The following is a 13,525-nucleotide window of genomic DNA, read 5'->3' as shown; positions in this document are numbered from 1 at the left end:
GCCTTCTACTCTTTGGTCTGAACTTGGCCGAGACAGTAGGTGAAAAAGGTCGAGGCTTTGTGGTTCCAGGTCACATTCTCCTTCAAAGGGAAAGCCAGTTTCTTTTCATAGGTTGAAGAGTCACTTGTATTTCTGGCCTTTTCTTTATTGGCTGGAGGAAAATTTCTTCTATTAATTACCCCTTTTTCTATGATGCATGGGGTTGGAACTTGTCATTTGTCACTTGAATTTGTTCATAGTGGGTTTTGCTGCTCAGCTTTTATTTCATTTTATGTTGTCAAATTTATCCTTTTTATGAATTCTAGGTTGGGGGTTATATACAAAGGGATCTTCTCTACTCTGTAACAGAATACAGAAGTTTTCTGGATATGGTTTAATGTTTCCATTTAGATCTTTGATTTATCTGGAAATTTTGCTGCTATTAAGTGAGAGATAAAGATCTAAAACTTTGTTTTATCAATTGTTTACCTATAATAATTCATATTTTATCTGCTTAACTGCCACATCATTTTTATCAAATATTAACAGACACTATTTATGGTCTATGTTCTGTTCCATGGATCTTCCTTTTCATGCACATTTTTAAGATATTTTAATTATTATACATTCAAAAATGTGTTTTAAGCCAAGCATGGCGACACAGGCCTATAATCCCAGCACTGGGTGATGCAGGCAGATTGCCATGAGTTCAAGGCCAGCCTCAGCTACATAGCAAGTCGAAGGCCAGCCTGAACTACATAGCAAAACACTGTCTGAAAAGCCCCAAGACAATGGTTTTTAATGTGTGTCGCTATCTAAATTTGAATCCTTTATCTTATTCTTGCTTTCTTTATTTTCCAAATGAACTTTAGAATCATCTTATTTATGACTCCATGGAAAAATTCTCTGACCATTTTAATTATTGAAAATGTATACACTAAATTAAAGAGAATTGAAACTCTAAAATGCTTTCCAATCAAAGAATTGTTAAAGATTTTCGTGATCTTGAACGTTATCTTCATGTTTAGTTTGTACAGATCTTGCATGTCTTAGTATATTTTTCCTACGTATCTAAATAGTACTCTTTTCTTCTTTAGAGATTTCCAAACTAATTATCATTTACAAATGTTAAGGCAATTGATTTCTAGATATGGACTTGCCTCTGCTGTCTAATTGAATATTTTGCTATTTATAGTCATTTTCTAGGCATTTAATCATAATATCTCTAAGTGTGATCATTTTGTCTCCTTGTTCTTAGTGTTTAGAGTCCTTTGTCTTTCCCCTGATTGTTGTGGGTTGGCTTTCAGAACAGCATGGAATTAAGGATAAGGATGTCTTTCTCTCATTGTTGGCTTTCACAGGAATGCCTCTGTGGGCTCCCAACACCAACCATTAATTGAGTGTCCACTGTATTCCCTTAATCAAGCCAGGATGTAGCAAATCCAGCTGCCAATCAGTACTCAACTCAAATCCACCTTCTTCAAATCTTATTATCTGAACAGAAACTACCTTTACTTCTTAAGTACTTTATAACTCTTCCTCTACGTCCGTTCCTACTTTTTACCAAACTTGAGTAATTTGTAAACATTCTAATTTCATATACTCCCTTTAAATTCTCTAACCTCAAAGAAGGCAAGGACTTTATATAATCATCGAGTCATGCTCAGAATTGTGCCTTGTACCCAGCAAATGTTCAGTGCAGTACTGCTTAGTTAATTATTAACTAATTAATTAAATTAATGTCTAGATCTCTTCAGATCTTCTCAAATAAACTCCAAGCAAACACCTACTCAAATAAAATGTGGATTCTCATACAGAGCTCTTAGCCATGAATAATGAGTATAAATTGAGCTGATAAATATCCATGTCCACATATTCATAACCAGCTGTAGCCAAAAGAGGGTGCAACATTTACCTCTAAGTTGTTAAAGAGATAATGAAATAGAAAGGAAAATGCAGCATGTAGCCAGAAAATTTAGAACCTATGAACTTAGTTTTCAAAATCTAGATGGAAGAATATAAAACATCAAGCCATTTCATGCCCTTTAGACCTATTTTCAGAATCTTCTTCTCTAAAAGGTCTTTCACCACAAGGATAATAGAGTGACCTCAGTATCAAGATTTAGTTTCTTTGTAACGTACAGTTGATTTACTCTAGTGTGGTGTGTCCTGTTGATTTTCATTTCTGAACTTGAGCTTCTCTGGCTGTCGTGTCACGTGTGCACTGTGGTTCTTTATGCCTTCACATCAGAGATGTCCACATACAGTACACTGCAGGTCTATCTTCAAGTCACTGAAGTGCTTGGGATGCAAAGGTAGTTTCTCTTGAGATAACAAGATTTGAAGAAGGCGGATTTGAGTGCTGACTGGCAGCTAGGCTTGCTAAATCCTGGCACTTGGAATGCCCATATACGCTACATTGCAAGTCAATCTCAACATGCTTACTGCAGATCTAGAGCCATTGCAAGGAAGCCCGTCCTGAGCCTGCTACCGGCTCCCTCCCAGCATCCTCAGAGGCTAGAGTGAGGATACTACAGGAAACTGAATGTGCAAGCCTGAATGTCTTTCTTCCTTAGACTGTAAGCCATAATAGGAGAAAAGTGCGTGTGGGCCAGGAACCAACCAGATCCAGCACATGGGCAGCTCTTAACAAATGAACATACGAGGGGCTGGGGATTTAGCTCAGCGGCACAGCTCCTGTCCGGCAAGCGCAAGGTCATGAGTTCGATCCCTGGTACTGGGAAAAAACAAACAAACAAAAAAAAAACAAAACCAACCCAAATGAACATACGAATGACTAAATGGTTACATGAACAAGAGGATGGATCCTGGTATGTCTCCTCAGGAGAAGGCTTACAAACTGACTTTTGCTATGGGCTTTTCTACCTTTTCAGTATGATTGAAGTTGGTAGTTCATATATTTACCCTTGGTTTAGAAAAATTCCCTTAACTTAGTCCTCAGGCAGTCTTATGAACTTTAGGTTGCCTACTTGATAAATATGGTTTTATTATTAATTCATGCATTTGAAAGAACACATGCATTGAAAGCTGCAGCAAATCCTTTTAAGCTTTATGCTCTTTCAAAGAGGTTATTCCTTTCATGCTCGGAAAAAATCACGGGTGATGACGGCAACAGACTAGTCCCTTAAATCTCAGGGCATAGCCCAGAAAGGAAAGACACCATGATCTTAGACCACCAGTATTGTCACTGGCCAAAACTGTGTTATCAGTATAAGCTCAAAGAAAGAGCTTTGTAATTGGAGACACATTCGGCGTAGCATAGCTGTTAGTTTGTCGCAGTTTTTATTTTGAGGCAGCTTCCACGTTCCTTCCTCTCTTCCTTTGCTGCTGACGTTGATACAGCATGAGTCCTGCCAGTGCTCAGTGGCTATGCCGGCTGTTTGGGAGGGTGTTTCTGTCTTCCTTTGGCATCTGCGTGTCAGTCACCCATTACTGAAGGCCCTCGGCCTCCTTCTCACCTCCAGTGACCCAAAACTGTTCTGGGCAGGGCCAGGTGCAGGATCCAGGGAGGCTGGGAGAGCTGTTCCAAGGCTGCTGGGGCACTTTCTCCGCCTCGCTAACAGAGGACACTTGGCACCAGAGACGCAGCAGTGGTGGTAGTGGCAGCTGTAGTCTTAGGGCAGGTTACCGTCTCCTCGATTTTGTGCTCTAGGAAGCAAAAGGCTAAACTGTTTACTCTGAGAGATCCCCTGGGTGGGAAACACTGCATTTTGGGTTTCTGGAGTGAGCTGATTCCTAGACACTTGACCTTTACTCCAACACATTATCTATCCACTCCAGAGAGTGATTTTCTTTATTTTCTGTTTAATCAGGGGGACTGAGGCTAATATGCACTGGTAGCTCAGCTATTGGGGACAAGCAATGGAAGAAAAAAAAGTGATTCTCTCTGTTCTCCTACTTCTTGTTCAAACAGGTCTTGGGCCAAATGCAACTGGATGGATATTTGCATGGGCTGCCCTTTGTGGAGGCAGGCTGTCTGCTCACAGATTCTGTAGGCAAAGCTAGAGTCACACCGCGGGGACGCAGGCTACTTTCCCATTTGTATGCATAATTCGCACGCACCGAACTCGGTCCACGGTCAGCCTCCCCTGAGCCTTCACAAGACTCTGCTGCCGCTTGGAGGAATGTGAACAATCCAGACCTCTTGGGGACTGCTCTGACAGACTTCTTCCGCCACAAATCATATTTGAGGATTCAGAACTCACAGGTACCAGGACAGTATTGAAAAAAAGACAGTCAGCACCTACTTCCCAGTTCCCAGAAGTTGCAGCAGGCATTCTTCTGGGTAGAGTAGGAGACAGAATCCTGCAGGGTCTCAGCCACCTGGCAAGGTGTTCCTTGAGTTATTCTGGAAAAGAAGGGAGTGATTTGTGCAGTCACTCTGGCTAAAGAGTATAAAGAGAAGGGAAGGCCAGTTTCTCAGTCCTAATCTCCTGCAAGGCACAACGCACCCAAAGGTTTTTGAGCCTTGTGTCAGAATCATATCACAAAGGGACAGCTCTTTGCTCCACAAAATATTTTAATGAAACCAAAATAGGGACTAAAAGCTTCATGTACAACTGGTCCTGCCTATTTCAAATCTTCAAAGGCCTTTAATAACCTCCATTATGTGACTATGTGATTTTTATCACACAACCTCAGATGCTTACATTTTTTAAATAATTCACCAGTAAGAACCAATGTCAGAACTAAATGCTAATAAGATTTGGCCTGGGAGAGGAACATGGTAAGACTGTTAATGTTTAATGCGCTCACATCAAAGTGGGATAATCCTGCTACTAAAGGTCAGGAAAGTGCCCCCCTCTTTTAAAATAGGGCAGAAAATATTATTGTAGCTGATCTACTTTTCTCAGTCAAATGAATTTAGCATAAACTTACTACAGCCAAGCCCAGGGTAGGTATTTCCTGGTGATCTGGCAATTTCCCTTGCACTATGCATGTGGTTTATTTCTTTCCCCTTTATTTTTCTGATGATGATGAAAAGCCTCTCTGGAATATGCCACACTTTGAAAGTGCTCCATTCACTGTCACAGAAGAGACTACTGCTGGGCTTTATTGCAACCGATATGCACAGTTAATTTGCATACAGGATTCTGGTTTTGTTGTAGAGCAGTTGTCACTTACTGATGAGAGAAGGAAGCGTGCCCTTCAACAGTGCGGTGGGAAATTTCAAAGAACTCTGCTGCCAAGTTCCTTTGCTAAATCAAAAGGTTACAAGGGTCAAGATCCATCTCCTCATTTATTTTAGGCAGCAATCTAAAGCAGCCTCAGCAGAAAGCACCAGCCTAGGATTTCTAGTAATTGAAAAAGAAGCAACTGTTCTTGGATAACATGTCGTGCTCATAAAAGGGCACCGGCTGGTGAGTTCACTTTGCTCCTACTGTGCAAGGCTGGCTCCCTGCAGCGTTCCCGCAGGCGGTGTGCACCCTGCTGGGCAGAATTCAGCATCTACACACATTTTTAGTTTCCTAGGTTGGCTGGTAAATCTGTTTCTCGTATCCATCCCTAATTTTCCCTGGCAGATATTATTTCATAGCTTGGAGATCAGCACACCCATTAAAAACTCTGACATGAATTCTCGCGCCCTCATCATTTTGCCAAGAAACGTTAGTGCAGAAAGCTATAAAGTGACCAATTGAATTGTGGGCTTTTACTTGTTTTACCCATTCACAGTTTTGTGCTTCATTGAGAAAAGAATCTACCTGCGGTAAGATGAAAAGACCAGGTTCTAGATTTAGCTCGGCTACTAACCTAATGCGTTTCTCTACGCAAGTGTGTGAGTCTGAGAATGACTTTGTCAGATGGAGCTAATAATACCTGCCTCAGCCCACCTGCAGTATAGTAGTGCAAGGGAAGTATAACAAGTAATGTAAATGAGACTGTTTGCAGAGTTCTAAAATGTTTAGGTAGTGCTTCCTCATGTGTCAAAGGAGGTTATGAATTGCACTCCTACTACAAAGGGTAGCAAAGTTCAAGGAACTTGGAAGAGAACCAGATCTGAGTAGATGATAGCTGGAGGAGCAAGTAACAAGGGTGTTACTCCCAAAGCCCTCTGTAACCCCAGCCCCCTGCAAAGCAAGGGAGCCAGGACAGCCTTACAAGTCACTTCATTGCTACTAATATTCTTGGACTTCGAAGACTTTCTTTTTCTGGAAACTCTCATGTACGCTTTCTACAGATTTTCAGAATTCAGCTCTCCTGAATTTATCTAAGGGAATTTTGCATTAACATAGAATGACCTTAGAGCAGTATCAATTTGAGTTTGAATTTTCATTCTGCCCCCTTGCTTGCTGAGTAGCTTCCAGCCAGGGAAACTTCGTCAGTATCTTGGGCCTCGAATTCTTCGTTTGGGGATAGTATTACACGCTCTGTCTCCCAGGGGAGGTGGTTAAAATGACACAGACGCCACAGTCAGGAGAAACTACCTAGGCTGCAGGGCCCACTGTGGAATGAAAACACATCCCCTCCTACCCTGTTTCTTCATGCACTTTAGGGATTTAATGGTGACAACAGCAGAGTATGAACAGAGCAGGGTATGAAGAGAGCACAGTGCCCTTTTGAACACAGGGTCTTGAGCTGCCCTTGAAGCCCGCCTGGGCCACAGCTCCTGGCAGGGGCAGCCGGTCACTTAATGAGCCCTCAGGAAGGCCCACTTGCTCATCTTGCTTTTCCTTTTCTCTCTTATGTCCCTTATAGCTGTAAACCCCTGAGGAGAATTAGTTTTACTCTTGAACTTCCTGTTGCAACTTTTCCACAAGCCTCTCAGGATGGTTCCTTTCGATGTATTAATCTGCTTCTCCTCTTTCTCGCTGAAATCAAGGAGCCCTACGGTAGGGCTGAGAGCGGAGAGTTCATCAGCACAGCCCTGTGCTCATCCCTGCCCCTGCACTTCCCAGCCTCTTTCACAGGCAGTGCAGGAAAACACAGAACTCACAACAGCATGATGCATGAGAAGATTCTAGAGTATGTATGTGTAAATGGTGAGGTGATAGGAAAATAGGAGCGATCAAATGAGGCAAAGCAAACTAAAGGTATTAGAAGATAAAAGTGTGTACTTCACTGAAGTAAGCAAGCATGTGGTCGGTTCCCTTGTCTCTGAACTTCACAGGTAACAAAGAATTTTGGTTTGGATTATTTTATTCCATAGTCAAGTGTCAGAGTGCAAGTGTGCTACTTTATCTTCACTTTATAGGGCAGAAGAGAAAGTAACTTCCACAGTTACCGTGTCAGTTTGGAACATTTGGTTTCTGAGTAGCAGAAAACCTACAAGTGTAGAAAGCTGCAGAATCTGCATTTGGGTGGGATGGTGTCCTTCTAACAAGAGGCTTGGAGGCAGACTGTTGCTTCAGAAGTTGGATCGCTCGCTGCCTCATGGCTCCTATCTGTTGCTGTCTTGACTTTTTTTCATGATCACAAGATGGCTGCCTTGGCTCCAGGCATTACCACCATGGTAGAAAGGAGGAGCATCAGTCATGTTGTTTCATTTTTTCAGGAAAGTTAAACTATCTTAGGCATCTCCTGGCCTGCAGACTTCTTCTTCTGTATCATTAGGCAGAACCATGGAAGATAAGAAGGTCTTTGCTACATGAAAAGAAAAAGAGTGTGTTTAACTTTTCTAGCCTTTTTACTTGTGGTAAGAGAGAAGAGTATTGAGAGCCTTCGTGGGTGAAGTGCACAGCAATACAGAGTATAGCATAATGACACAGAGCAAGTGGCGGTGACAGAGCCTGAATCCAGCCTTCCAGTCCGGAGTTTAGCACTGCGGCTACCCTGCCATAGTGCTCTTCCATTTGAAATACATTCAGCAGCATCCAGCTTGGCCACTTCCTGCTGAGACAAGCAAACCGGAGTCACTCCATATTGTGAAAATCCAAAAGCAGGGAATAAATTTACTGTGCCTTGCCTTCAGTTTCCTTAGATGGAACTTCCTCCAGGTTGTGTAAAACTGAGGGATTAGGTGGCTTACAGAAAATTTATTCTGCACATGAGAGATTCTGCACATGGGACATTTCATAAAGCTAGCTGTAGCCTGTTTGAAAACCCGTAACAGACATTGTGTGAAGCATTGCTTTAGCCTCAGGCTGTCCCTCGTACAGCCCCACTGTTTCTCAAACCACAATCTTTTTATTTTTTGATAGGAACTGTTTATATATGATGATCGTATTTGGATACCTTAGTAATTTATAAAATTCACTTTCCTGAAGAAGGACCAGAGTCCAAAACATGTATAAATATCAGCCTGAGAGATTAGAAATAAAAGCCAAGATGGAATTTCCCTTCTGTAATCACCACATGCAGTTAGCCCAGCAGGGAAGCTGAGCCGGCAATTCAGTCCAAGGTAGAGAAATAACAGAAGCTGGAAATGTAAATACATTTCTGTTGGAAGTACTCAGAATAATGTTTACACCAGCTTCTTCTATTTTAGCTGGGGAATATTCGTGAGTGGAATTTTTGTTGTGTTTTCCTTAAATGCTCCCGGCAGTAAATTGGAAGCACAGCACCTGCTGAATGATTAGTCAGTAGTCGAAACATTGAATAAATCATGAAATCTGTAGGTGAACTGAATAGTGGTTGCCCTGAAGAGAATTTTAATCCAGTGTTGACAAAATAAATCCCCTCGACTCTTTTGCAGGGGAATCTTTTATATTTAAAGTGTTTGATACTTTTAAGTTTACTAAAAATTTGGACAGGTTGGAATGTTACTGAATCCAACGGTGAGGTTTAAGAACAAGTGTTTATGTGCCAGGCATCAGGTTAGGTGATATAAATACTAGATCATAAATTCTCACCCATCCCTGTACAGTTATTAGCTATACTTTTCCAAGTGAATAACCAGGACCTTTAGTGGTGGGGTAAATAGTCAAGGACCACACTGCTGGAAGTGAATAAAGACCTCCCATCACTTGTTTGGCAAAGTAAGTTCTTCCCAGGCAGGGTGGCAAACCCAATAGACTGGCTCCCTGAACTTGAACTCTTGGTCCCACTCTTTCTATCTTGTCTGCTTCTATCCCAGAGCCCAGGGGCTTTAACACCCCAGGTTTCCTGTGGCATGGTATGGCCCATTTGTGTCACTGGACACTGTTCTGTTCAGAGATGTAAAGGCCAATCTTCCTAGGGACAGTTTCTCTCCCTGAGATGAGTACAGCCTGTGAATTGTTAGCCAAGAACCAGCAATGGCTAAATCACCTTGTAAACACATAACTTTTTATAAGAGTTAGTAATGAATCAGGGTAATTTTTTACTAACTCACAATAGCATCCTGACTCCCATCTCATAAACACTTCCAAATATCTGGGTCAAGAATTCTCCACATACAATGATGACTATCGATTTAAAAAGAAATCAGCACAGGGCACTGTAACATACTAGAAGAGAGGACAAAGATATTGCAGTAGAAGAGAAGGGAAAGCACTGGGAAAGAAGTGGTCAGTGCAGAACACACACTAGGGGTGGTTCCAACAGTCAGATGAAAAGAAAATGTTGCCATGAACTCAAGCAACTTAAAGAAACCACAAAAGACCTCAAGACAGAGGAAAAAGGGTGAGGGAGGACAGGGTGGAATGAGAGAAGAGAAACATTCACTACAAGTCACAAAAGACTTGAAGAGGAAAGTCATCGCAAACATGCAGGCAATTTTAAAGCAGCACAAGCTAAAACAGATGCTGCAGAAACAGAATAAGGGATGGGAAGGACAAGATTATCAAAGTAAAAAAAAACTGGGGCTGGGGATCTAGCTCAGTGGCACAAGTGCCTGCCTGGCTAGTGCAATGTCCTGAGTTTGATTTCCAGAACCAAAAAAAAAAAAAAGCAATAACAAACCAAAGTAAATAAAACAAAATGGAAATAACAGTTTAAAAGTATCAGAGAGCAAGTGGTGCATTTGGGTGACAGAGAAGCTCCCACAGACACACAAGGAAATATCTCTGAAAGAGAAAAAGAAACAGTGGAAATAAACAGTGCACTTAATGTTCAAGAAATAAGAAAAGATTTTAATTTATAGATTCAAGGGTTTGATCATGTTCAAGGAAACCTTGCTAGAGAATTAATCAGCATGCTATATTTTAGGAGTATTCATAGACTTTAAAGAAAAGAATCATTTGAACAACTCAGTAGGAATATCAAGTAACATACATAGAATTAACTTCTTTTAAAATTCAGGCTAATTTAAAATATTTTTTATAGCAACACTCAAAGATATAGAGGATAATGACTATGATGTCCTCAATAAAGAAAGAACAAAGTTTGTGGCCCAAGCATTTTATGTATAATCAAATTGTTATTCAAATATGATGGCAATAGGTACAATTTATCCAATATTTAACAACCCAGAGAAGTCAATACCCAAGAAGAAAGAAAGTTGGGTTTTTTTGTGTTTTTTTTTAAGACTTTAGCTAAATAAGAAATGAGTGAAGATACCCTGGCAAAAATATAGTTAGTGAATATACTGAATGTATTTAGCTTTGCATTAAATCTAAAATAAATATGGAAATTTTTGTTACAGAAAAGGATATATTGTAAATTTTGAATTTATACAAATGTAACATATAATATTAAGGCAAGAGAAGGTACAGAGGTTATATGTTGATTTCTTCATCATTTTAGCTGAAGATGAAATATCTCATTTAAACATGGTGAATCTCTGCCCTCTGAGTACCTGGTACAGACAGGAGATCCTGACTCAGAAGGCTCATGAACTGCTAACACTGGGGTTTGCATTGGGGGCCTTCCCTGCACGTGCCCTGCACTATCTGAGGTACTGGGGCGGGCGGTCCATGAACTGCTGGCACTGCAGTTCACATCTGAGCTTTACTTGTGCCCTGACCTTCTGGAGGTCACAGACACAGGCAGTCCCTGATCACCTCCAGTGCAGCCCGTGTCTGGCCCCTGTGCATGCCCTGAGCTACCTGGAGATGCAGAATCAGGTGGTTCATGGACTGTTGACCCTGCAATTTGTGTCTGGGTTCTGCCTGTGCCCTGAACTGCCTGAGGACACAGGACCACTGGTCTGTGTTTGTGCCACCAGTGCAACCCACTTCTGGGACATACACGTGCCCTGAGCTGCAAGGGGACACTGGATCAGATGGCCTGCCATCAGCTGACATCACAGCTCCCATCTGAGAGTTGGGAGAACTAGGTACACTTCATCATCTACTGGAAGACCCCAGACTAAGCAGTGCATCTCAGAGGACACTGAGGGACAAGCCTGACCACCACAAAATCTAGGGATACTAGCAACCTTTGCTGGACTGTCAGGAAAGAGGGAGACTGAGCGTTCTGCCTGTAGCATCAAACATGACAAGATGAGGACTAAAATGCAATCTTAGAACTCCACTCCATTCAGAACAAGTCCAGGAGACATCAACGTAGGAGAACTTGGTAAACATACACCTGAAATTCATGAAATGATTGCAGTGGAAGTAAAGAAACAACTCCATCAGGCCATAGAAGACATCAGATCAGAAATAATCTCTCAGGCAAAAAATGAAATGACAATAATAGTGAAAGAGTTGTTGAGCACATCTAAAGAAGAAATATATAAAAAAAATAGATGAACATAGGCAATGGATGGAAATGTTAAATGAACAATATAGGAATGAACTAGAACACATGAAACAAATTCAAAGAGACATTCAGTAAATCAAAGCTTTCATTGAAAGCTGGCAAAACCGCTTGAATGAAGCTGAAGATAGAATTTCAGATCTTGAAGACAGCATGGCAGTTAGTGATTGTGAAAGAAAGGCTCTCTTAAAATCAACAAGGAACCAGGAAAAATCAATTCAATAGCTGCAAGATGAGGCAAAGAGGAATAATGTAAGACTAATAGGAGTCAATGAAATAGCAGGAGGCAACACAAACAACATAAAAAGAATATTTGCAGAAAAAATAGCAGAAAATTTCCCAAACACGGAAACAGAATCTGATATACAGGTAAATGAGTCATATAGAACTCCAACTAGTCATAACCAAAATGAAACTACACCCAGACATATAATGATAAAGATCCCAGACCTCAAACAGAAGAACAGAATATTAAAAGCTGCTACAGAAATGAGACAGATCACCTATAAAGGAAAGCCCATCAGAATCACGGCAGACTTCTCAACACAAACCATCCAATGAGGAAGAGCTTGGAGCAAAGTATTACAGGTCCTGAGACAAAACAACTTCCAACCAAGACTGATGTATCCTGCCAAACTGTCCTTCAAATTTAACAGAGAAATTAAAATATTTCCAATACAAACAACAACTGAAGAACTTCATGAGTGCCAAACCATCCATACAAAGAGTACTAAAAGATATTCTAGACAGAGAAAAAAGTGACCATAATTTCAAGAACAACAATACAAAGGAGTCCTCAAGCAGAGCAAGCAATTAAACAGGTAGAAAAATTAGGAAACCAACAGCAATTAAATAACATGACAATGATAAGCCAACACATATCAGTTATAACCATTAATGTAAATGGCCTCAATTCACCAGTCAAAAGAAACAGACTGGCAGAGTGGATTAAGAAACAAAATCCAACGATATGCTGTATACAGGAAACACATTTTACTCGAAAGGAAATCCATAGACTGAAAGTCAAAGGATGGAAAATAATTCTCCATGCAAGATGAACCCAGAAAAAAGCAGGTGTAGCTAATATGTTTGCAGACACTGTAAACTTCAAACCAAGAACAATCAACAGAGATAAAGAAGGTCACTACATACTTGTTAGGGGAAAACTGCAAGATGAAGAGATAACAATCATAAACATGTATGAACCAAATATGGGAGCACCAAACTACATAAGACAAATCTTAACAGACATGAAAACCCAAATAATTAATAGCACTACTATAATAGGGGACCTCAACACTGCTTTGACACAAAGAGATAGGTCAACTGGACAAAAAATCAGCAAAGAAATAACAGATCTGAACCAAATCTGTGAACAAATGGACTTAGTAGATATATACAGAGTGTTCTACCCTACAACATCAGAATACACATTTTTCTCAGCTGCACATGGGGCTTTCTCTAAAATAGGTCACATTCTAGCCCATAGAGCATACCTAACTAAATGCAAAATAATTGAAATTATCCTATGCATATTATCTGACCACAGTGCAACGAAATTGGAAATTAATAACAAAAGGAACTTCAAAAACTCCATAAACACTTGGAAATTAAACAACAACCTCCTGAAGCACCAATGGGTCACAGAAGAAATTAAAGAAGTTAAAAAATACCTACAAACAAATGAAAATGTAAATACAACTTACTGGAAACTGTGGGATGCAATGAAATCAGTCCTCAGAGGGAAATTTATATCGATAAATTCACACATAAGGAAAACAGAAAGAGAACAAATAAATAGCCTAATGCTGTACCTCAAACTTTTAGAAGAAGAAGAACAAGTTAAGCCCAAAGCCCAAAGAAGGGAGCAGATTATAAAGATCAGGGCAGAAATTAATGCAATTGAGGCAAAGAAAACCCTCCACAAAATAAATGAATCAAAGAGTTGGTTCTTTGAAAGAATAAA

The 13,525-nt window shown here is 40.5% G+C and overlaps 1 protein-coding gene across 4 annotated transcripts in view; it reads left to right on the top strand.

Annotated features, from left to right (window-relative positions):
• The window catches only part of Rgs6 (regulator of G-protein signaling 6), a 603,709-nt gene that overhangs the window by 369,274 nt on the left and 220,910 nt on the right, over positions 1-13,525 (top strand). The window lies entirely within an intron of this gene.

Source organism: Chinchilla lanigera, unplaced genomic scaffold (genome assembly GCF_000276665.1).
Source record: "Chinchilla lanigera isolate Chin_1 unplaced genomic scaffold, ChiLan1.0 scaffold00122, whole genome shotgun sequence".
Taxonomy (NCBI): Eukaryota; Metazoa; Chordata; class Mammalia; order Rodentia; family Chinchillidae; genus Chinchilla; species Chinchilla lanigera.
The sequence above is the reverse complement of the archived record's forward strand: the minus strand, read 5'-3'. Positions and strand labels throughout refer to the sequence as shown.